This window comes from Mya arenaria, chromosome 1, assembly GCF_026914265.1.
Source record: "Mya arenaria isolate MELC-2E11 chromosome 1, ASM2691426v1".
NCBI lineage: Eukaryota > Metazoa > Mollusca > Bivalvia > Myida > Myidae > Mya > Mya arenaria.
Window position 1 is genome coordinate 9,691 of NC_069122.1, and position 24,306 is coordinate 33,996.

The 24,306-nt window shown below is 32.8% G+C and overlaps 1 protein-coding gene across 2 annotated transcripts in view; it reads left to right on the forward strand.

Annotated features, from left to right (window-relative positions):
• The first annotated feature begins 20,748 nt into the window (after positions 1–20,748).
• LOC128237006 (uncharacterized) overlaps positions 20,749–24,306 on the forward strand; it is a 218,747-nt gene continuing 215,189 nt past the window's right edge. For both annotated transcript variants that reach the window (XM_052952178.1, XM_052952193.1), the window contains exon 1: positions 20,749–21,233. The gene's annotated coding sequence lies outside the window, so the exon portion shown is untranslated. The remainder of the gene's footprint in view (positions 21,234–24,306) is intronic.

Consider the following 24,306-nt stretch of genomic DNA (forward strand, 5'->3'; position numbering starts at 1 on the left):
ATCGTTGTCGTCTTTTAAAACAAATCGGAAATTGACGATGATATTCAGCTTATTTAGGCAACACAATTTCATAATGGCATTGTATGCTTTTGTGGTTCCTGTTTCATTCTGAAATAAAGCATGCGTTTAAACACTTTTTGGAAAATGTATTGTATTATGTAAAAAGTATGAATATCGTTTATCGTTATGTTGTTTACATGTATAGTAAATTGATTTATCCGCGAAAGTATATATTTCAACAATAAGGATGACTGTAATTACAGGAAAAGCCCATCAGTCAATAATGTAACTGATTGATTTCTGTCATCCACTGCCCAACATCTCATTCAATATATATAATCACTAGTAGTACATTTAAAAAGTTAAATACTTGTTTCAGAAATATTTGTCGGTTATTTAAAACCCTTCTTTGTTGTACATTGTTGCTAAGTAAGTCTGGGACGGTTGCATGTTTATGGAGTTAGTCTGAGAAGGAAAGTCTAATTTCTTACAGCACGCACCGTCCAATATGTTTTAACTAGATCACAGATATTGGCAATTAACCTCATTTCTGTCCAAACTGTTTTGTTTTGTGCACTTATCAATCTCTTTTTAGTGTAGTATAGCCACTATGATCAAACTTTCTATATCTGGAAATATTGAAATAAATATTTTAAACCAGTCGTATTATTTGCAAAATTGATGTTGCTAACATGTTGAACATGTATACGAAAGGTTGTTGGTTTCTATATGCTGCATATAATTAACTATTAAGACAAACCTATTAATCCTACATTCACAAATACAAACATAACAAACAAACCCTACCCTCATATATTTACAATCACACTTCATTCCTTAACGATGGTTGTTGTTTATCAATTGCCCTTTATTTCTGTATAAAGTGCAATGGCATTTCCCATCGATATCGCGTACGTTTGTTCGATACTTCTGTCCTGTCATTGGGCGCAATAATACCAATGGGCGGGGCATATTTACTACGGAACTATTTTTTTCAATGAAATCGTAGTAAAATTACTGGCAACATGAAAAACTGTAATCTGCAGTAAAGCAGTTAAACAAAATAAGCAACGATAATTTGATTGATTGTAAATAATTTCATGATGGATCGAACAGTTGAAGAAACGTTTGTGTTTAAAAAGGCTGTTAAATGTCACGAAAATGCAAAAACAGTTAGTTCAAAAAAACCTCTATAACAGATGCTTGTATGACGTCATAATTGATGTCATTGAAAAAGTTTTACATTTAGCTCGATTCGGGCCGCAACATAACTCGGCAGCTGCATTTTGTTTCGACGCCATTTTTTTGCAGTGTTCATTCGTTTTGTTTTTTCGAAAATTGACTGGATTACTGGGATTATTTACACACAATACCTATTGGGTAATCAATTAATTACCTATACAGTCATACATTAACCATTATTTGTTTTGATATTTAATTTAAGCCTGAAAATTTTGTAAACATGTTCTTGATAAAATGTACAGCATCATCAGCATCAGAAAAAACAATATTTGAAATTTCTTTGTTCATTGCATACGACGTAATGGAATCATGTCCATATAAGTCGTATGTTCTGAATAAAATCGACAGAAATAACTAAAGTTCGGAGGAGTTAGTCGTTTTAGACATAATTTAGTGATTTTAATAGTCAAAACAACTGCTGAAAAAACTATTTAGTAATCAGCTTGCCATGAAAAGACAACTCAGCAGAAAATATGTAAGTTATATGTGGTTAATTTCATGTTTTGGTATTTCTATGCAGCTACATCATATATGCTAAAATATGTTTTTGTGCAAAAGATTGCATCGCAACTTTCGGTCAGAAACCAGGTCGCTCAGCCTTCATTGTTATAATGCGGGCCCTGATACCGCATATGTAAAACAAAAAAAAACGGGCATTAAGGCACGTGAATTTACTGAATAATGCACGTTTTCTACCGATAACGCCCGGGTTTTTGCGTTTTAATACACCACGATAACGGATCGAAAACACACATTTTATGCAATAATACGTATTTATAATATTCCTGACCTTGAAAAGATAGAAAATAAACATAAATAAGCAACCATTTTATCTGTGCATTCATTGTCGTATAAAATTATGTTACGATAGCTGTTCTAATTTACCCACCGTTGAGAACAACGAGAGAAAGAAAAAAGAGAAAATGCTCTTGAATAATCAATTTATATTAGCTGAAATGTAGATTTAAATAAATGTGAATATATAAGTATTAAAATTCGACATGTTGCATTTTATTGGGGTATGGTATGCAATGGGGCTGTTCAAAATGGGTGGAGTCCGAAGGACCCATTGCATACCATACCCCAATAAAATGCAACATGTCGAATTTTAATCCTTAACAAAATTGCTTTACCATTAAATGATGGGATTACCGCCTTGGAATGGCCAGTGAAACAATATTTTACTGGAACTCTAGTATACAATCCTTACTTAAAAGTCACATATAGTCGAAACGGTTGTTTATGAAAAAAAATATTTTAATTTCTTAAAATATCGTTGCTTGAATAACCTTATAAAGCATATTGTCTAACAAATGTGCAATGAAACTACATTAACAAATTAAGTAGTCAAATATTCAAATATAATCCTTTCAGGGGATCAATGTTAAGGCTCAAACGACAATAACAGAAAAAGAGTCACAAAAAGTAAATAATTATAAAACAAAAACCTATAATAACCGCACATACAAGTACGCATACTTGGTTCATGGTCCATGTAAAAATAAAGCATTCTTTTTAACACAAAAATATTTTATTTTGAAAAATTATTTATTTTTGTACAAATAATATATATTGTATATCGTTATTTTGTTTACATACTTAACACTTACGCCTGAAATCTGCTTCACATATACATGATATGACTACCGCTTTATAAGGGTCAGTGAAACTCGAGTTTACCAGAACACTAGTTAACTAGGAGTTAAAAATAGTTTATATTGCAATAACCTAACACTTCACACTTGTCACAACAGTTAACCATACTTACACAATTAAGACGATAAGCTACGACAGAGGCAGCATTAACTATAATATAATTACAATGAAACGAAAGGTATTTTCATGTACTCGACGACCGGATACAGACATCATTTGCAAGAGAATGAATCAAGCCGGAGCAAAAGTTCTAACAATTAAAGGGAAAGAAGCAGTAAATCAAAGATGACCATTTGAAGTAGCGCGTCCAAGCCAAAACTGACTTCGAAGGATATTGGCCGCTAACTGCGGAAATAATTCAGATACAATTTGTTATTCTGTTCTTATAAGGTTGTATTATCTTATACTTTCTTAACAGGTTTGTGTTTTGACTTTTGATTAACCAATGAACAAGGATTAAACCTCCAGTAAATATATTGCAATATATAACAGTATTAAGATTCAATCATATTCCTTGACAAACTCGTTCTCTGTAAAAACAGGAGAAATTTGTCATTGTTAAATAAAAAAGTAATTTAATTTATCAGGTCAATTAACCGAGACCCGAGACAGATATGTTCAATCCAATGTGTGAGGTTCTAAATGCCGTTCCAATACAGTATCCCTTACACTAATTCCTAGCACTATTTCAATGTATGTGCTATCAGGGTATGATATAGGGTAACGTTGTGTGTCTCTAATTGCAGATGTGCTTAGGCCTTAAACGTTATGCTCCACTTAACAAAGTCATCGCTTTCTGTTTTGCTACTATGAGTTTATTTGAAATGTGTTTTTAAATGATTTTTAGTATTGTATATAACCTATTTTGTATTGAGTTAGAGAAAACAATACTCATTCGAAAGGATCTACACAAATGCTGCATGTGTTGTTTGCGATATGATAGATTAATTGTTCAATGAAAAATCCCTAAATGATCTAGCAGTCAATAACATTTTAGATTGGTGACCTATCCCTTGTTCACATGAAATGGTAGCTTTTGTGGATAACTGTTGAGGCATTTTTGTGGCGAAAAAGTAAAAAAACCAAAAACATACTACTTAATGTCCTTCCCCTCCAACTAACAAGCCCACAATGCAGATATGTACAGCAGTATCAGGTTAGATTCAATTAAGAATTTTATTACTTTTGAGTGTTCATCAATAACAAATAGCAAAGCAAAAATATGTGTCTGTCACAAACAAGTGTATCTCAATACAAACACTTATATTGTATGGTAGATGTCTACTATCTCTTTGAAAATCAAACCATAGAACGATATGTTAACATTTAATGCAGTATTTCCTGTTATCTTATGAGTATTTGTTCTTATTACATCAATGGCAACACATAGAGTGCGAAATTGGATTTCCTTCTCAGACGAAGCCATAACATTATTAAGCTCCAAAAAACATACACAAGAAACGTTTCTTACATTTAAACTAATATTTTGACATTAAACCCTCCATGTCAATATGTTCTTAAGATGCAGATTAAATAAAAAATATAAATTAAGAAATGCATCCGACAATTGTGTGTAGGAATTGGATACTTTATCTGCCAATGCACGGTACTACAGTTTTTTTGCAGTTTGTTTGCAACACTTATTCCTTCGCAAATGTACAGATAATCTTTCCTAAATGCTTTCGTAAATGTTAAGTCCATATCTAATTCATATAGAAAGTGTCGTCGCTGCATGGTGCCAAATGTGTTTCTAGTTTCTACTAATGGATTTATAAACACCCCGCGATCTCTTAGGTACTGGATACTACTTGTTCTGTCTGCATCCTGCGTAACAAATCGTGTTCAACAAACTTGAGAGTCTCACCGTTTAAAAAAACGTCGATATATTTACGTATAACTAACCTTTGTACAGAAAATTGCTTTGATAGGCTAGAATACCTAGGACTTATCGTCACTTTAGACCTTTTGTTATGGATGTCTTTTTAAACCAGCTTGTTAAACCCTATCAGTTTCTGCCCTTATTTCAGCAGCATTCAAATGCTTATTTGCAATAATTTTCAGCATAATATTTCTAAAATGTATAATACAGTTATAATTAGTACACACAAATTAGTTAAACCATCCAGTGAGTTAGCCAGTTTCGCTGGGCATTCCAATACGGAACGCTAACATTGAGAAGTGAACATCTAAACAGATAGATATCGTTAATATATGGTTACTGGGTTTGTATTTTTAATTGTTCTTTTATTACAAGCAAGCTCTTCCATACAGTTCTATTCACCACTTTCCTTTCGTCACAGCTGACAATTTACGTCTCTCGATTCTCTACGTGACGCGACCGTCGGCGCATTTTTCAAACTCACTAGTATATTCCCTCAGCCCGAGGGCTTTAAGTTCTTTTTAGGCTATAGTAATAGCCAACATTGTTTATTCATTTCAAAGAATGCTATATAAGCGAATGTATTTCAAATCAAACACAATACTGCCGCAAAGATTCTCGGCATTTGGTTACATCAACAAGTGCCAATTTATATATGTTATGATCGTTGTGATTGGTAAGAGTATAGACGCTATGTACAATAAACAGTTTGCCTAAAATGTTAATAGTTTATTGCTTGAATCATTTCCTTCCTACTCTCATTTGTGTCGTCTTGCCGACATTAAGACATGGCAATTGGCAATCTCGCATGCATTAGTCACCGGAAATGCGATTGTTTCGTCTTCATCGTATGCAATTCCTTAAAACGGCTTTCTTCAAAAAAGTTCTTACTGATGTAAAAACAGCAGAACACTGGCAGACATGTTTTCTTGACTTTAACCATTACCTTTGAATAGAGGAATATAGATCTTAGCACTACATCAATCAAAACAATATGGCTGGTAACACACATATATATCTTTTTCTGATCGCAGTGGACAATGTTTTGAAGTCTTACTGGTCATCCAAAACATTATTAGCATAGGTCGCAATCAACCAAACAAAATACTTGGAATATATAGTCTCTTTACGTGAAACCTTTTTTTTTATATTATCGTCACTGTATCGAATACCGACTCAGACAGCAGTGATCAAATGAAAGACACTTGCTATCAATCCAAAACATTATTGGCAGAAGTGTCGGTCGGCCTTTCCTCGGCGTTCTGTCGATGTGATGTAAGAAGACGCAGCTGACATCTTATCCAGTTTTAAAACGAAGATTGACGGACCAATCAATATAGAAAATATATATTCAGCCCATGTAATATTTCTTCTTCTATTTTTGAACTAAGTCCTTATCAATATTTCTAGTTGTGTCTGGATCTTTAATTGTCTAGGGTGTCTGTCGTTGATTGTTTGTGTTGGTTTAATATGTTGGACTGAACACAATATCATATACTTTCATTCTAACTCTGTCTCAACAGTGTTTTACTAATAAATATTTTGGTTACGGCGTTAAGAGCGGTGCAAATTCACTGGAAAGTTGATACTTATTACGGTACTCAATCTTTTATTCATCTACTTTTATCAACGACAGATCAAAATAATATAATGAATGTAGCGACTGTTTTCTTGGCATGATATTCGTTTCAGTTATTTCCAAATGCGTTCATAATTATCAGCATAAGATTATGTCAAAAAGTCACTGTTGAAAAATATTTTTAATCATATTGAATTCAAATATCTAACAGGTTAACGTGTCTGAAATATAACAGATGGGCTGGTTCCTACCTTTTTTAATTTAGCTTGCAGGAAGTAAGAGGTAGAAACTCATTGCGTTTGCGCTAATAAATAAAACTGTTCAAGAAGTTTTTTTTTTTATTTATAGTATATATGTACTGTGCTGTTCGTGGAGTTTTGTGCTGTTCCATGTTTTTTGTTTATGATTTTTTTCATTTTTCTATTGACCTTGTTTCCGTAGTTTTTCACATAAGTACTGACAGGCGTTTGTATCCCGACAATTTTACTGTTAATCCCGTCCGATCCCTTATTTATATTATTAAATATAATAGTAACTCTGGGTTGGTTTTGCGATTGATTGTCTAACATTGGTACTACAAGCAACTAAATCCATCCGTTGGTTAATTAATCATCATTATCATCATCATTACATATAATTTCTAGCCAGAAAAACGAATATTGAAACTCATATCATAATCGATACAATCTCAGATATTAGAAAATAAAATTATTCAGATTTAGAGCCCTATTACTGGAGAATAAGACTACACGTACAATTCAACGAATCTGTACACACAAAATTTAAACACGCATCTTTTCTTTCTTCCTTAATTTGGCGTTATGCGTGACAAATCGTTTCGTGTTTATCGTTTCGTGTTTATTTCATGTGTGCTTTATGACTTAGTATTGCCATAAATAGATGGATTCTTGTAGCCAAATTTCAAACTACCTTTTGACCCTTAACCTACTTTTTGTCTACTTATTTTGGCTTTCCTTCACAAAAAGTTGCCGAAATGTCAAAATGTTGGACACGTGTCAGGATGTAAAAGAGGTCTTGTTAATTGGTTTGACTTCCAACTGTTCTCATGTTTTCACTGGACATTTTAAAATGCAAACCTCTAAATTATCAATAACAACTTTTTATTTCACGTCACCTTTGTATGTTTTAATGTAACAGTGTGTATCTCTTATTGAGTATATGTTTGCCATTAGCTTACACAAATGTTTTCTCCAATTGTTTATACAGAGACATTGATTTAAACGATTATAATATGTTGTCGAAGCGAAACCTTAATTATAATGTCCAATTTAGAGGTTAAGATCACGTAAAGAAGTTGCCCAACCCTCACCAAGGGATTTCTTTCACCGTGTTCAATTGCGGTCACCATTGTGTTTATAGATTACTATATTGTTGATATTTACTGTAGCATGTCGCCGTTGTTTTATGTTGTTTGGTGTCCCTCGGAGTGTTTGATACGATTTAATATCTCGCCTTTCTTGTAGATTAAGACTTTGTTTGGTTGCTTTTGTTGTCCGTACTCCTTGACTAGCGTAATAATATACATATATGTACATGTATGGCCCCTTTTACAAATGAACTATTACGATGTATTGCTTCCGCGGAGAAGATCGAAATATAAAAACAGGAAACATATAGACCAATTGTATAGACCAGGAAAGGCTTTCCTTTCTTATTTTGCATATTTAATGCATAGTGCAAGTCTCGCATGTTGCCAAATGTATTTTTTCTAAGATATATATAGATTACCACCTCCCCGTCCCTAGGGTACTGGTTAATACTTTATTCATGTATCCTACGTAACAAAAGTGTTAACCGTTTAGTGCGTCCCGCCGTTCGAAAAACACACCAATTAATTTACTTTTTACTCTCGTGCGTACTTGATATTTTTTTAAAAGGCTTTAATATCGTGGACTCATCCTCACTATTACTTACATAGTGCAAAAGTGGGAGGGGAAGGGCGAAAATGAAAACTTTTTATCTAGCATTGAAACAAAGTATTGATTGGGAGTAAAACTAACATCCACGGCAACATGATTTAGGGTAAAATAACTTGATCATATTTTATGAAAGAAGATTTTGTCCGATTTGGGAAAAAAAAGATTTACAATAAGACCAAACAAGATTTTGAAAAGTGATTTGCTGAACTGATTCTAGTTCACTTACTGAGAAGCAGTGCTAAGCTGCGACCTCCTACAAAGAGTATTTATTATTCAACACTCGCGAACTACTTATTGTTGGAACTGAATATATCTTCAATTGCTATCCACTGCATATATTTGGAATTGGGAGCTTCGAGGCAGAAAGTCGAAATGCCTTTTTTTGCAATTAGTGTTTTGTTCTCAACATGTTATTTTCTTATAACTACAAAATAAAACCAACATGATCAATTTACAGTTATTTGCCGAGGAAATATGGTACTTTGAAAGGAAGGAACGGTAATACAGTTTTGAAGTATTTATGAATACATTTATGCATCATTATCATGAATCGTATTCGGTATGCAAATGTAATTTCATTATCTTCAGTTGCTGTGAAATATTTCGGCCTTTGTATCAGAGGGACAAACACCATCTTGTCAACATTTCGAAATCCAAAAAGACATACACGTGCTTGTTTCAGTCTAAAAATGAGAATAAATTACGCTTAAGGTTTTTTGTAAAATATATATAACATAAAATCAAAATTCTCTCCATTTTCTCGGAAAATGTCGAAGGCAGTTTAGAGTCTATTAAGAGAAAAAGATGTAAAAAATGGTCATGTTTTGAATCTCGAAACGTAAACCTGCTTTGCAATCCTGTATCTAAAACATAAAAACAGGCCAAAGTCTCTACCTTGATTGCACTGCATACCTCTTCACGCATTGAATATCTTACAAATTTTGAACTTCGTTATTTGCACTTTCATTTTTACATAGTACTTCTGACTTCCATTAAGTGTATCTAGCATCCAATTCATTGGGAATATATTATATCTGCCAGGCTGATTTCGCAGATATTTACGGAATTTGTTGATGTTTGCTTTCGCCCTAGAACTATTTGTGACAACATTGTATTTGTTATTTTTGGGCTTCGTGTTTGATTATTTTTAGAAAAAGCATGGTGAACACACAACCGCCCTCTAAAATCAAATATACAAACACAATAATCAAATTCAAAGCGACAGATTAGTGTTTTGAAAAGTTGTATATGGAGCTTCCTTCAGCCATAAGGCCTACACACTTTTTCGTTTTAATTGATGTGGCAGATTATACCGTTATATATAATTATGATAATAACAGTAAAGTCTTCAGCTTGACAATGTTATTATATTTAGTAATAACTTAATACACGTTGTATTGTCACAACTATAAAACGAAACAGAGAAACCCAATTTATTTACTTACAGTTTTGTTAAAGTTATTTCAAAATGAATAATTCGAAAATATAAAAAAGTGCATACATGTCCGAACGTTAACACAATATTTTAATTATTTCCGCTAGTTTTGATTCTCCACATTTTTTATTACAAATGAACATTTGAACACACTTTGTGAGCGTTGAATAAATCTCAATTAATTATTGTCACAAAGTCTTGAAATAAAATCCTCGCAAAATAATTTATTGCCATATACATTTTTCAACCATCATCAAGAACTTTCTCTCCAATTCTATGTCTAGTGTATAACGTCTATACAAAGAACAGATATAAACACTGGAATATTCTAAACACGTGTTGACCAATACAGGCTTCTGATGTAAAACAATAAATTTCATAAATCTGAGTTTTGTGTTGTTGTTCCATATTTCTGGGTTGTAAATGTTTGTTTTTTTGTGTTCTTCGGCATTGGCATTGACCCTGTGCCATTAATCGGGATCTATGTTTTAACTTTCGACTTCCGGACCTGTTTCTGAAAGTTTCTATATGAACTAGACAATTAAACTAAAAAGTTCTTAATTAAAACATTGACTTGTCCATGTAGTTTCCATTGTATTAATATAACTACAATATTAGTGATGTTTCTAGTCTTGCACGGTTGTTGTTTGTGATTTTGCTACTTAATCTTTAATAAACGCTTCGGTGATGACTTCTGGGACACGCGTAAGGCTGAGGTCCAACGTATTACATACGTTACCTGTCTTTGCTTTATTGTTATATTCATGTGTGTTATTGTACATTGTACATTGTGCTTATAAACAATGTTATTGTTTTTGGCTACTGGGTTTGTGGCTGAATTGTAGTTTTATTCCTACCAAGGCCTTGTTCAGGGTGATATGTACCATGTTATTTCCTACAACAAACCAGTTGAATAATTTTCAAATTCACCGGTTACAAAGGTAATGATCATTTCAAATGTTTATGTTCTGTCATTTTTGTTTATTTGAAAATTCCTTTGCATGGTGCAAAATAGTTCGATTTTAAGACAAAGCTTTGTTAACTGTGTCAATAGGTCAGTATATCCTCTGAATAAAATGCGAAAGGTTGATCTATTATTTTACTTTGATACAGGAACAAACGTGTGTGGGGTGACATATATTCAGTTACATTTCTAACTCTGTTAACTATACCCTTCATGTTAATACTTTAAAATGTGAAGGATTGACTCTGAACATGTTGCGCACGTTTGCCTAACCTCATGGTATAAACTGACCTGTGCTGGTGAATGATCCTTAAATGTATGCCGGCGATTGTGCTTCTTCACTATGAGCAGCTCTTTTGAACGGCTTTTCCTGAAATAATATCTGAAATTGCATACTAAGGACAAAAAAGCTGAACACCGGAAATATGGTTTCGTATTTTTAACCATTATATATAAAAAGAATGCCCATCAACACAACTTGGCTGGTAAAATAGATGTATCAAATACAGAATCTGACAACAGTGGTCAAAATGAAGACACTTGCTGCTATAAATCAACTACATTATTGGCAGAATTGTCAGTCAGCATTCCCTCTGCGTTCTTGTGTCTTGATATAAAAGGAAGCGACTGACAGCAAATTCAGAATTCTGTTTTGAGAAGAAATCTAATGGCGCATTCCACGCACTGATCACCTCTTCAACTGTATAAACATTGCTAACATTTTTTTGTTGTCATGAGCTGTGACATAGCCGCTAATATTACAAGTTTGGAAAGTACAACGGAGGAGATAAATCCCGTGTTGTTTACAATGGCCAAAGGACATATCAATCTTACAAAACTATCCATTATTTGGACTGATTTCCGCCTTGCTTTGATTTTGTACCTCGTCAGTAAATAGGCTGGAATCCTGAAGTCAAATGTAATGTACTAATACAATGTAATCTACCGGGACGGTCCCAGCGGGACGGTCTTAGTAGCAAAACAATTTTTGATAAAATGTAAAATATTAAATGTATTCAAAAACATAGAGGATACTTGTTAGTCTCAGTGGAAGATCGTATTTTTTTTCACTAAGTTAGCACAAAAAATATATTTCACGAGTTGTGAAGCCAACAGTGAAGTATTTTCTTTTGGTATGTACGAGGTAAAAAATATTGCTATCTTACCCTTAAACAAACAATTGTTTGAATTGTTCGAATTGTACGCGTACAATTGGAATTAAATAATATTTTGTTTAAGTGGTGCTAATTTGTATGCTTACATAACGGAATTTCGGAAATATTGTCCTAGCCATTATTATGAACCGAGGGCGCGCTTAAGTTTCAAAACAGTGAAGAATATCAAATTGTTTAAAACAGTGAAATATAAATTTAATTCATTGATTATTCGTTTTATACTACTGTAGAGTAATAAAAAAACAACAACTATAGTTCCATCCAGTGTGATATTCATCAAGTTAGTGCATCAACTCGCAAACATGCATTAGTTTTATCTGTTTCTCAAAAAAAATCTTTATTGGTTTAAATTAAAACACGAATCACATACATGTTGTTCTTTATATAAACCAAAGCGGTTTTTGTTATCTGACCAGGTTGCAATTAAGTTTTAAGGCTCATATTCGCCAATAAGGCTCCAATCAAGCCTTAAAAAATCCTTGATAAACATACCCAGTTTTTATATATAGTATGAACGCACTGTGCTGTTTGTGGAGTTTTGTGCTGTTCTTCCATGTTTCTTGTTTGTGAATTTTTGTTTTTATGTCATATGTCTTTGGCGTTTACCCAGTGCCATTAAACCGGGTTCATGGTTAAACCTTTTTTTGCTGCTGAGCTTGTTTCTGTAGCTTTTCGCATACATATTAGAATAATTATCTGTGAATCTCAGCCCATTTGAGATATAAGGCCTCAATGCTTATTCTTATAGACGGAATTTAGTCTATCAAAGATATCTCTACCGGCAGGATAAATATATAATCTTTGCAATAAAAAAATATATTCATCATTTTTAAAGCAGATTAAACACATGTTGTTTTCAATGTCAACTCGATACTGAGGCAATTAACCAGTATCGTGCGTAATTGTATCACTTTCAGAGCCTTATGGAAGCTAATCGGCAATATAGGGCATTGTGACAATTTCAGACCAAGTTGGTGCAAGTGAACGCAGTAAAAGCACATTCATAGACGCATAAAATATCCATTAAGCCCAACGGACCGGAAAACTACTATGTCATTTAAGATGTTCAAAAATATAATGTAAACATCATGGACGAGACCAGCAGAAAAAATGATGTAGTGTCTGCAAACAACAAGCTCTATAGGCGTGCCGTGCCAGACGCATAGAAAGTCACTACTGCCAATAGGGTGTGTGTACTGTTGGTAATCGACCAGCCATATCTACTCCCACCATTATTCGGTTAACCTTGTTGTTTTATAATTCTTTAGAAGCTTTATCATCTCGAAAAGTATAAAACATGTTTTCATTTTGTAAAAGCAAATTGCTTCGTTAAATTTCTCGACAATGTTAAAAGAACCATAGTTATATATATATATCACGTATTACAACTATGAATCATATTATTGTAGATCACTCTTGATTAGATTTAAAACTTTCATAACTTAATTTAAATAAGTGTATTGTGATTTTATAACGGCAATTGTATACTTACCATAATGCCTCGCCGTCATTTTCGAGCATTTGACATCATATAACACTTTTATTAAAAGTGATATAGTGAAAATAAAAAAGGTTGAATTACACGAATATCAGGTATATTTAAGCACAGAACTTCACATTTAAACTTTTCAAACCATATGACTACGATACCTGTCATCCATTGATTAGTATGGTCATATTTGTCAGTTAAGAGTCTCCTCTCTGGGTTTTCTCTAAAAGAAGTAACACATCTTAATTTAAATCCGAGCTTGTTCTGGTGGTTTAAACTAATCGAAGTGTAAGTATGTTTAAAGAACTTGTATAAACTTTTCGATCATCTGGATAATAAACGAAAACATTTATCGCAAAAACAAATACAACAAAACGGAAAGCATATTCCAAATGAAGCGCTCTCAATGTCACTTAGAAATCGCATATCATGTGATTTTTTGAATACAACAAAACTATATTGATTAATATATACCTACTTGAACTTAGAAACAATATTTGTTAAAATAATACATTCGTAAACAATCATACCTACACAGATATTTGATCAATACTTCATTCTTAAAGCTAAGATATACTATTTTGAATAAAGGGGGGTCAAATGACATTTGGTATTGAGATATTAAATCGCCGATTGTTGCAAGTTTTTATCCCTAAAGGCTTGCATCACATTTATTTTAAAAGATAGGACCTTAATTTTCATTATGTGATATTCCTTTGGAACATAATAAGTATTTTTCCAGTTTTTTCTTCAGTTTCAAACCTTAAAGGGTCTGAAATTAGGCAACTGCTCATTATTGTTTACAAAGCGCTATTTGTTTCGTTTTGGTTTACATATAAACTGTTCTTAGCTCTACGTTTCTTTCTTATTTATGACGATCTTTATGCTTTTAACTTCCCTTAACTAAATCTACCGGATGATGGGCTGACATCGCCAGCAAGCACGTTTATATAGCAATATTCACGTCAAGTAGACTAGATCAATATTGATATGAAAATTACAGAAACAAGTCCAGTAGTCTAAAGCCTTAACATAAACGCCGTTAAGCTTGTAAACCTCACTTCATTTTCTTTAAATCTAGAAAATACACTTATATATTTTTCTTAGATAAAATGAATACGTTAATATACTCTTACATGTGCTGCATAGGTCCAATCAGAAATTGAACCTGGTCTTCTCTAATAGGTCATTTCGTCATTTAGGCAGTTATTAGACCGTTATTTCTTCCGATTAAAATCCTATACTCAAACATTACCCGACACTCTATTATAGTTATGTATACGCTTTTTAATATCGAGAGCAAGCAAATAAGACTTTACACTTCAGTCAGATCGAGTGACAGACACGACATAGACAGTAAATAGAATAACGACCGTTTGAATAAAAGACAAACACGTTTATGTTTCAACATTATAATGTGTAAATCACGGATCGAAATTAACATATGTTCTATTTTAAATTCAAATAAGAAATCGTGTCGGATTGTACACATTGGACATTTGAGTATTATCAATATAACATGCACAATATGTGTGTTTTATATGTACATAGTGCAAGGCTGGTTGCCTTAAAGGCGAAAACAATCATTGCCATTGTCATTGTCACTCGACGTACAGCTGGTTCAACATTTCGATGTTTACACATGTACAGCATCTGCTGTTCAATTGACTTGTGAATAGTTCATCCATGGTATGGATATATACACTGCGGTACAAAATGCCGCACAAGCGTCTGATTCAAACCGCTTTTTGGATTAAGCAAAAAATACAATTCTTGTACGGATTTGTTTTTATTTTTTATTTTATACTTTCGCGAATTAATATTGTTTTTGTTCTTAGATTTCATAATTAAATTCGATTCGTTTTGACATGACACTCTACCTACATATTATGTATCTTTTCATGAGGTTTATTTTCGAATTAACCTTTATTTTCTTTGTGTCGCTCGTTTTGTTTATGTTAGTCTTTGACCTTGTGCCGTAGAAAGGGTCATCTTTGTTTTGTGTCGCTATCAGGCTTATTCCTGGATATTTTATTGTATTATTACAAAACACAACACAATATGACATTTTTTTTTTACTTTTAAACACTCAAATTGATTGCCTACCTGATAGTGTTGTGTCTATTGTCAAGTATAATTTCATTCTAATGTATTGTTTCTATCTAAAGTATACCTGCATAACAAATAATAAGGCAGAATATACGACCTTTGAATACGAATACAACGCTAAAATTAAATTTCACAGTTCAAGGGTTAAGCTATTTAACCTTCGCATGCATATATATTTTCAAGTACGCGTACTTCTTGATTTCAGTATCTTTACCATCGACAAAACTCCAATTCATTTACTAGAAATATCACGCTTAAGTCGATGTGAGTAAATATATATTTTTCTTAATTTAGACCAAGGAGTGTTTGTCGTTTTGATAGAAATTCATTCATCCGGGAGATGAATTAGGTCTGGAAATGTTTTTTGGGGGAAGTACAAAATACATTTCGCGAACGTCAGAGACGTCTTATCGGGAAAATTCAACGACATTAATGATAGAACGTGTACAAGTAAGGTCATTCACATTACAGACTAATGAAGTAAATGTTCATGGAAACCTTAAGTAAGTTTACAGCTGTCATACAGATGAAACAGAACATATTCAAGATTGCCATTACTTTCCTTGAAACGTTCTTCTTACGTAGACCTTTTACAAACTTTAATCTAAATGTCGTCCATATAAGTTCAAGCTGAATGATTAACAACAATCCTTTACAGATAATGTCCATATACAAAGTGTAAAGGATTTGTTAAAGGGTATCCCTTTTCAATACGCACTAGACTAAATTATCCATTTACACCACAGCACGAGTAAGAACAATACGTTGAACTGTTGATTAAAATATTATTTTACATTGTTGACCATGGGTGTGGCAGGAAAATTACTCCAGTAAGAAGAAAAATTGCCCGAGGGTTATCATCAACCTAAGGTCATTGTCAAGAATGTTTTATCCTGTATAATATATTGTTTTTATGTGGTTTGTCATTTCTCAATGATTTGACCAGGTTTTGGAAAAGTAATTGTTTATTTTAGAAACTGTAGGATTTGAATAGTTGGAAGTTTGAAAAGTGAGTAAAGAGATAAAATAAGTTGGTTTTTAAAGGCATTCGCTGTTAAAAACAACGAGGAATATGCAACATAATAAGCAAACCTTTTTTTATAAGTTTGGTGTTTTCGCATTAAGACGCCATTAAATATTTTATATTTACATCGAATGATTTACACATTCATTTCAATATGTGAGCACATTTAGGATCGATCAAGCCTAGGAACAAAAATCTGTGCTTTAATTACCCTAGCCATTTTGCATAAATAATTTACATTTCTAAGCATTATACGTAAAAACAACTTTTCAACAACAGACTTTCTTCCTACTGCTTATTAATGTTAAATTCTGGTAAACATAGTAATGGGTTCCCTGTAGCACTTGTTACTGAAGCACTGCGCGCTTGATAAATGGTAAAGCTAATGTTACTGTTGTTTTATCGATAAGTCGTTTAATTCGCTTAAAAAAGTTGACGTCAGTTGTGCACGTGCTCCTCCTCTTTGGGCAAGTATGCCATTATTGCCTTCCAGTACCGTAATAACGGGTGAAAAAAAATGCGCGAACGCACTTCTAGTGTTAATTGATTTTTTATAAAGTAACTCATGTAGTATTTCAGAGTAATGTCGATAATCACTGAAATGTACCAACAGTCCGTCATACAAAATCAACACGGATCAGGAAGCTCGCTCTGAATTCATCGCAAAAACCTGCAATACTTCAGGTATGAGCATTGATTGTAATAGACATAGTTTTATCAAGCATGTATGCGTGATCTTCTAGTTTCACTTTCACGTTTTAAGTTAACGTGTTCAGAATTAAGAATACATACGGAATTATCCTGTGTACTAAGTTGCTTCGTTTGACTAGTTTTGCATTTAACGTCGAATAATCCATCTACAGACATTTCCTGGTGAAAGTTTAAAAACCTTAGATTTACGATTTTTCTTACAATATGCAGTATTTGCATTCTCTCCAGAAACTCCATTAAATTTGTGTTTTATAGAGCTATAGACTTAGATTTTAACAGTACTTTGTACTTTGTACAGTTTGCACTATTTGCAATAGGTACTGGAAAATATATCGGAATAGGTTTTTTTAATCATAACACTTAATTACCATATATCGCATGTTTAAATAGTGGTGTGAAATGACGTACTTTTCAATATAATCATATACACCTTTTTGGCCAAGTTAATCATTGTACCGTTCTGTTCATATAGCTATTTGATGAATATTTAAAGTAATATAACAACCGTATAATGCGGGAATTCGCAATTATCTATATATTCGTCAGAGAAACTCTCAGAGCACTTTAACATAACGTTGCCGCAAACCATATCAATACCAATCCCTGTTTTGCAAAGCTTGAACACTTAATTACTACTTAACGTACTTGCATAACATCAAACCAGTACAATATAATGTATAAAACAGTTATCAAGACAATTTACTGCTGAAACAGCAAAATTGGAACATTTGACAATTTAGACGTTGTTGTCATATATTTTTATTTAATTCAAAGATTGGTTACAAAGGTATAAAGGTAATGATATATTGAAAATGAATAACATATCTACGCGTTTCATTTAAATAATGTTGTATCGTCAGATGTCCAGCTGTTATTTACCCATTCAAATATTTCAAAATAAAATGCTTCAAGTAAACAAAAAATGGCGAAAGAAACAAACACAGTGGATTTTTAGAGACGAAGTAATGATAAAGATTTTGCATATTCCCGATTTATAAGTATCTACTGATCAAATTGTCTCTGAATATAGAATGTTTCTGCTCTGAAATTTGTTTTCTATTGATTTTAAGTCGTTGTTAGGATCTGGATAGTAGCTGTCGACTATTGTGTTATTAAGGTAAGCGGACTAAATTGCGGAAGTCTGCAAATAATAGCGTAAATGATTAATATAATTTGTTTAAGATATTATTACAATGAACCTGTTTCATTATTCACATCTTTTAAAGCTTGCTCGTGTTCAATATCCTATAAGACACATGCGCATTTGTTTGTTATGACGTTGAAAAAGTACTTATCATTGTCAATTGTTGTTATTTTTTGTCGCTATAGTTACTTAGAATCGATGTTGAAAAAATATCACTGGTGCTAGTTGCAAATCTACCACCAACTTTAATTAAAATTACCTCTAAACATAATCAGAAAGTTACATTTATTTTACAATAAATTTACCTGTTTAGTTTGTAGAATACATAGTTTTTACATATGGATTAGAGGGAGCAATGGAACCCAAAAATCAATACAATGAGAACATTCAATTTGACTTTCCAGCAACATGAAAAATAGATTTCAAATATGTTCAGCATGTAACGTATAGCTTAATTATTAAAGCTATATATTTGTTTTATTATGTAAGAGAAGAAAATGTTGTGTTGTAAACAGTGAACTAAGTATCTTCTACGCTTGATTATATCTATCCGTCCTTTTCGACACAACCACTTAAGTGGACTTATATTACAAATCTTTTAGCTGTTTACTAAGGTGTCGTATCATTCGGAAACGTAGGATATGACCAAATACTGACTGAGTGGGATTTTGCTAACTTGAAAGATATTAACAGCGGCAATGCATTTAGTTTGTCTGATAAGCATAGTAGCGCACTCGCTTTTCATTTAGGCGTCCGGTCCGGCCCGAGCGCATCTTAGTTTAGTTTGTGACCAAAAGCCGGAAAGATTGGTTATCCCCGGATATTCTCTTTTCACCCACAAAAACAAAACACTCTTCTCCAATACGAGAGTAACTTCAAATTTGGTCATATATCTTTCATTAATACAGTTGAAACCAAATGAACTGCATCTTATGACATTCGCATGGACTAAAACTGTCCAGAAAAGCTGCAGTACTTACTTATAATATTAATATGTGGTCTTCTGTCAATAGTTTGTAGCACAAATGATTTGGTCAGACCGATGAGCCTAGGGAATTTACAACGTTTTGCTTCTATATTTTAGACCCTTGCTTTTAACATGGACAAACAGTAATACTCTAACCGCGTCTCTCGTCTCTCTAAGGACTTAATAATATCAGCCAATCTTTAAACTATTATCTACTTTGAGTTTAAACATTTTCTGTATAGTGAACAGTCAGTGTCTATATATGTTATCATTTCCAGTTTTTATTTATGGACTGGGTATAACAAACTCAGTGGTACCGTTGCTTCCTTAATATCATGGAATATCTTTAATTTGGTCGTATCAGTTTCATTAAAAGGGATTCCGAATAATACAGGGACACGATCCGCAAAAACAAGCAAAAGAAACAAATTATGTCGATGTAAAAGAACCGGGGCACACACCGCAAACATTTCGACAGCACGCACTGTGTGCGTTTCATACTGGTATCTGTAGATAATTTAAGGAGTTATTTGTATGATTGGGATGTCATTATCGAGGTATGAACTCCGTTGGGCTGATTTGAGTGTGTAAAATCTACGCTAAAGCCTTACTTTAACCAGCCCAACTACGTTCATATCCACATAATTAATTCAGCGTGGTTAATAATACCGCAATTTCATGTAAAATAAGGTTGCACTTAAACTTTCTCACTCATGCTGTCGACCCATCGGTTTCATTTTTTATTTTGCTGCAGACAAAAATACTCCAAAATAAAATATTTGTTTAACATACAATTGAAATGATAATGACAACAATACATTTTTGCAAAACATTAATTGTGATTTATCAACATGTTAACTAAAATGTCGTTGTCTGGTTAAAGAATACAAACACTTGTACGCTATTTATATTAATACGCAATGAATAGCGATCAGCATTTATTCGAAAATGTTGCGTGTATCTGAAAAAAATAAAAAAAATATTCGCAACTGCCGAAAAGGGAATTTCCATTAAAGGAAGGAAAATCGATGGTAAATATACATCAGATAGCTATTGTCTCCGCTGAACTTTGTAAAGTATATCCAATATCTATGTATTTTATGAACAATATCATTAAAATACAACTTTTTAAGTGTTCTGTGTCGGGATGCCCAAGTTCGAAGCTTCATATATGAACACAAAATAACATATTAAATTAGAAAAACAACAACATATCGCTACTTGGGATAATGTCATTTGAAACACAACCAACGTCTTCGACAGGTTTATGTGTTTTCTCTAGGCTTTGCAGAAACCCGCGGCGGTGTCGCTATTGGAAATTCACCGCAACTGTCATAGCTATATGGCTTTTGTACGCTGTTGGTGATTTTACCATCGGAAATAAACCGTCTCTAAGCATCTGTGGTTATATTTTCAGTCGGATCTACCGCTTGTTGTGCTTGTGTGTTTCTTTCCTCAACTAAGATAAGAAATGTAGAAATTATAATATTATAGGTATTATACATGTTATTGAATGTAATAATTTAATTCTTGAGTATGAACCAAATGTAATGTTACTGTAAGTTCAGATGAATGAGGATTATATTACTTACAATGCACGTGACCATCAAATAAAATGTGAACATTCTAAGTTAAAACTGTGACTGAATATCTGTGAATTACCAAATCGATAATAAAGGAACAAGTTCGATATTGATAGAAGCTGGAGTATTCATTTAGTGATATCAAATTCAGACAAATACAAATATAAATCATTTAAACTTGGACAAAGCACGAAAGCACGTTTTGGAATTAACTGCAAAATATTCGGAGTTTTAATCGTTCATTATTTTTCAAGTAGAAATACATATACAATCTTTGTGCCTTGACTTTGTGCTCGAAACAGAACTAGCCATCTTCCGATTGTTCAAGACAGAAAGGTACGCAGGGTTATGAATTCTCATTTTATTTTTCTATCACATAAATATTTTATTTGTCAAGTTTATTACAATTCTATTTTCTATATTGATAGAACAATAGTCAATGTTCATTTTTATAAACTATATTGAGTGAAGAGAAGTTGATTAGTTACGGTTACAAATTCTGCTATTGTGAGAAGGTGTTGGTTGATTAAATGTAGCCTAGTTCGGCGTAACAGCCATGTAGCCTAGTTAGGCGGATCAGCCATGTGGCCCAGTTCGGCGTAACAGCCATGTAGCCTAGTTCGGCGTAACAGCCATGTAGCCTAGTTCGGCGTAACAGTCATGTAGCCTAGTTCGGCGTAACAGCCATGTAGTCTAGTTCGGTGGAACTGCGATGTAGACTACCTCGGCCGATCAGACATGCAGCCTAATTCGGCGGAATAGCCATGTATCCTATGTCGCAGGAATACACTTGAAACGCTGGTAGATAATATTGGGCAATATAATAATTTACAAATAAATGACAAGATATTGTTGCAAAACTGATAATTGTTTTCATGTATCTTACGGTCCAAGATATTATTGTTTACCCATTCTGGATAAGAAATGTCACGTTCCACAAAGCGCATTTTGTGAATGATATTTTCATAGATCAGGTTACATATTTGATTTCGATTGACTCAGCGGTATGACGTATTTGAACAATGTTACAATGCTAGGATTTCAATATACAACAACGTTTGGTGACATGTATAGTATCAGTCTTTACATTTTACTGACCGTTCCAAGGCGATACCTAACAATCCTTGATAAACCTACCTAGTTGTTCTTATAAAGTATGTATGTACTGTGCTGTTTGTGGAGTTTTGTGTTGTTTTTCCATGTTTTTTGTCTGTGATTGTTTGTTTTTGTGTTCTATGTCTATGGCGTTTACCCAGTTCCATTAAACTGGGTTTAAACGTTTTGCTACTAATTGAAATCCGTTACTGGCGTCTACACGTGCCCTTAAGCTTTGGTCACATACTTCAATCAAACAGCAATACCAGTTTTTAACTATTTTGTATATGGCAGTTTAAATTAACAAACTCCGTCAGTTTCTAACAGAAGGCTTAACCTCAGATGAGTTTCGTTTTATAAAATTTGTTCATCCTTATTTTATTGACTTTGTGAATCCGAAGACATAAATTGAAATATCTGACAGGTCAAAAAATGATGTAGTGTTTATTAATATATAATACAGATTTCTGATTTATTAAATAAATAACATCAATCTTCCAAAAGTAGTATATTTTAATGTAATATTGCAAGTAAACATTTTTGATAGATTGCAATATTCGATCAACGGTTGCCTGAAGTGATTCTCAAAGTTATTATCTTTCAGATAGTTAATATTGAGACAGTTTCCTAGTCTTTGTATAACTAACATTGCTAGCGCAGATGTTCAATACATACGTTAAGTTAATTATTATGTAATCCTTGTATCATGACTGAACAATACTAAATATTCTTATCTTGAGCAAATGTATTTATTTAATGTAGATTATTTGCAACTTCAGATAAATTATGGATTATGAAAAGAGAAGAAAAATACTATTATGTATAAATTGTAAATTAACTATATTTTCCGCATGATATTGTATTCGACACACCCTGAATGATATTCATACGATATATGAAAGACACATTTGTAATTTATAAAACAATTAATTTGTAATTTAATTATGCTTGTTTTTGATATTTATTTTCTTCATTTGTTTGAAGCTATGCTGTGGTTCACTGAAACTAGGTTTTATATGTTATCGAAAATAATGGGAACTTAAAGCGGCAAACGCCATTCGCCAAACATTATCAAAGACTCTGTTCAAAGACAAAAGACCTAGACTTAAAATGAATTAAACGAGCTACATACACAATACACACAATATTGGAAAGCCAGTATAATACGGTCAGACTTAAATATTTTATTCTGCTTAAACTTGAGGTTCACTGAATGGCAGTTCCCTTGTCCGTTAACATGTAGTTTCACTCACCGTTCTATCATTGTAGCCCTAATCTTCACTGGACCTTATTGTACTGATAATCCTAGGATGTGTGGTTTACATGTATGTAAATGATGGGTTTGATCTCTCACCCAGAAACAACATGAACATACAAGGTCGAGAGGGTATTGACACATGGCCTAGAGTGTCCTTTGTTAGATGTTTCAATTAATTCAACATAAAATGAAGTTTAATTGTTTACACTTCGTTTAAATACTTAGGTTGTTTAAATGTTTACTTCTATATTATTTTAAGGAATTTCAATATTGGGTAAATTTCACCCAATAGCTGCTCGGAAATAACGACCGGTAAACAGTAAATATCAGAAGTCATTGTTTTCCTGACTTCTGTTGAAATTTATAAAAACGAACCCTTTTCAGCATATATTATTATAGTATTAGAGTAATATTTTATGTATTATTTTAAACCATAATTTTAAATGCAAAGTAAGAATAACTGTTTTGTACTTCTGAATATATATTATCTGCTATGGACGATGTTCTTTGCAACATTAATTTGATTACATCATTTCGTTATGTTTCGGGCCTTTTCCTAATCGATAATAAAATATGCAATGCATTTTTGCAATTAGCATCTTAAGGCGAAATTTCCATTGGTTGTAATAAGCGATTATTATCGTATTACTAAAGAAGAAGTCAAAGTATAGATAACATTGATTTTCAGATGTCTCTCTTATACAAACATGCGAGCGAGTTATCAATGGTCTGATTGGACTGTAATCCAAAATGTATTTGATCGGGAGTGAAATTAATCATCATAGCCGTCTTGGGCAGTATTTACTAGTGAGAAATGCCCTAATGTATCAGAAAATACTCATTTTGAGAGATAACCGTCGACGGATTTGTCAATAAAAGTTTGGGCAATCCGAATGTCATAATATGAAGGAAAGTATGTAAACTATTGCCGCAGTAAGTCCTCTGATGAAATAAACATTTCAGAGCTTGTTTTAAGTAGTATTGTAGAAAAAGCAGTTTGTATTACTCAAGTGTTTCTCTTTTACCGAAAATTGTATAACCTTTGGTTTTGTACAG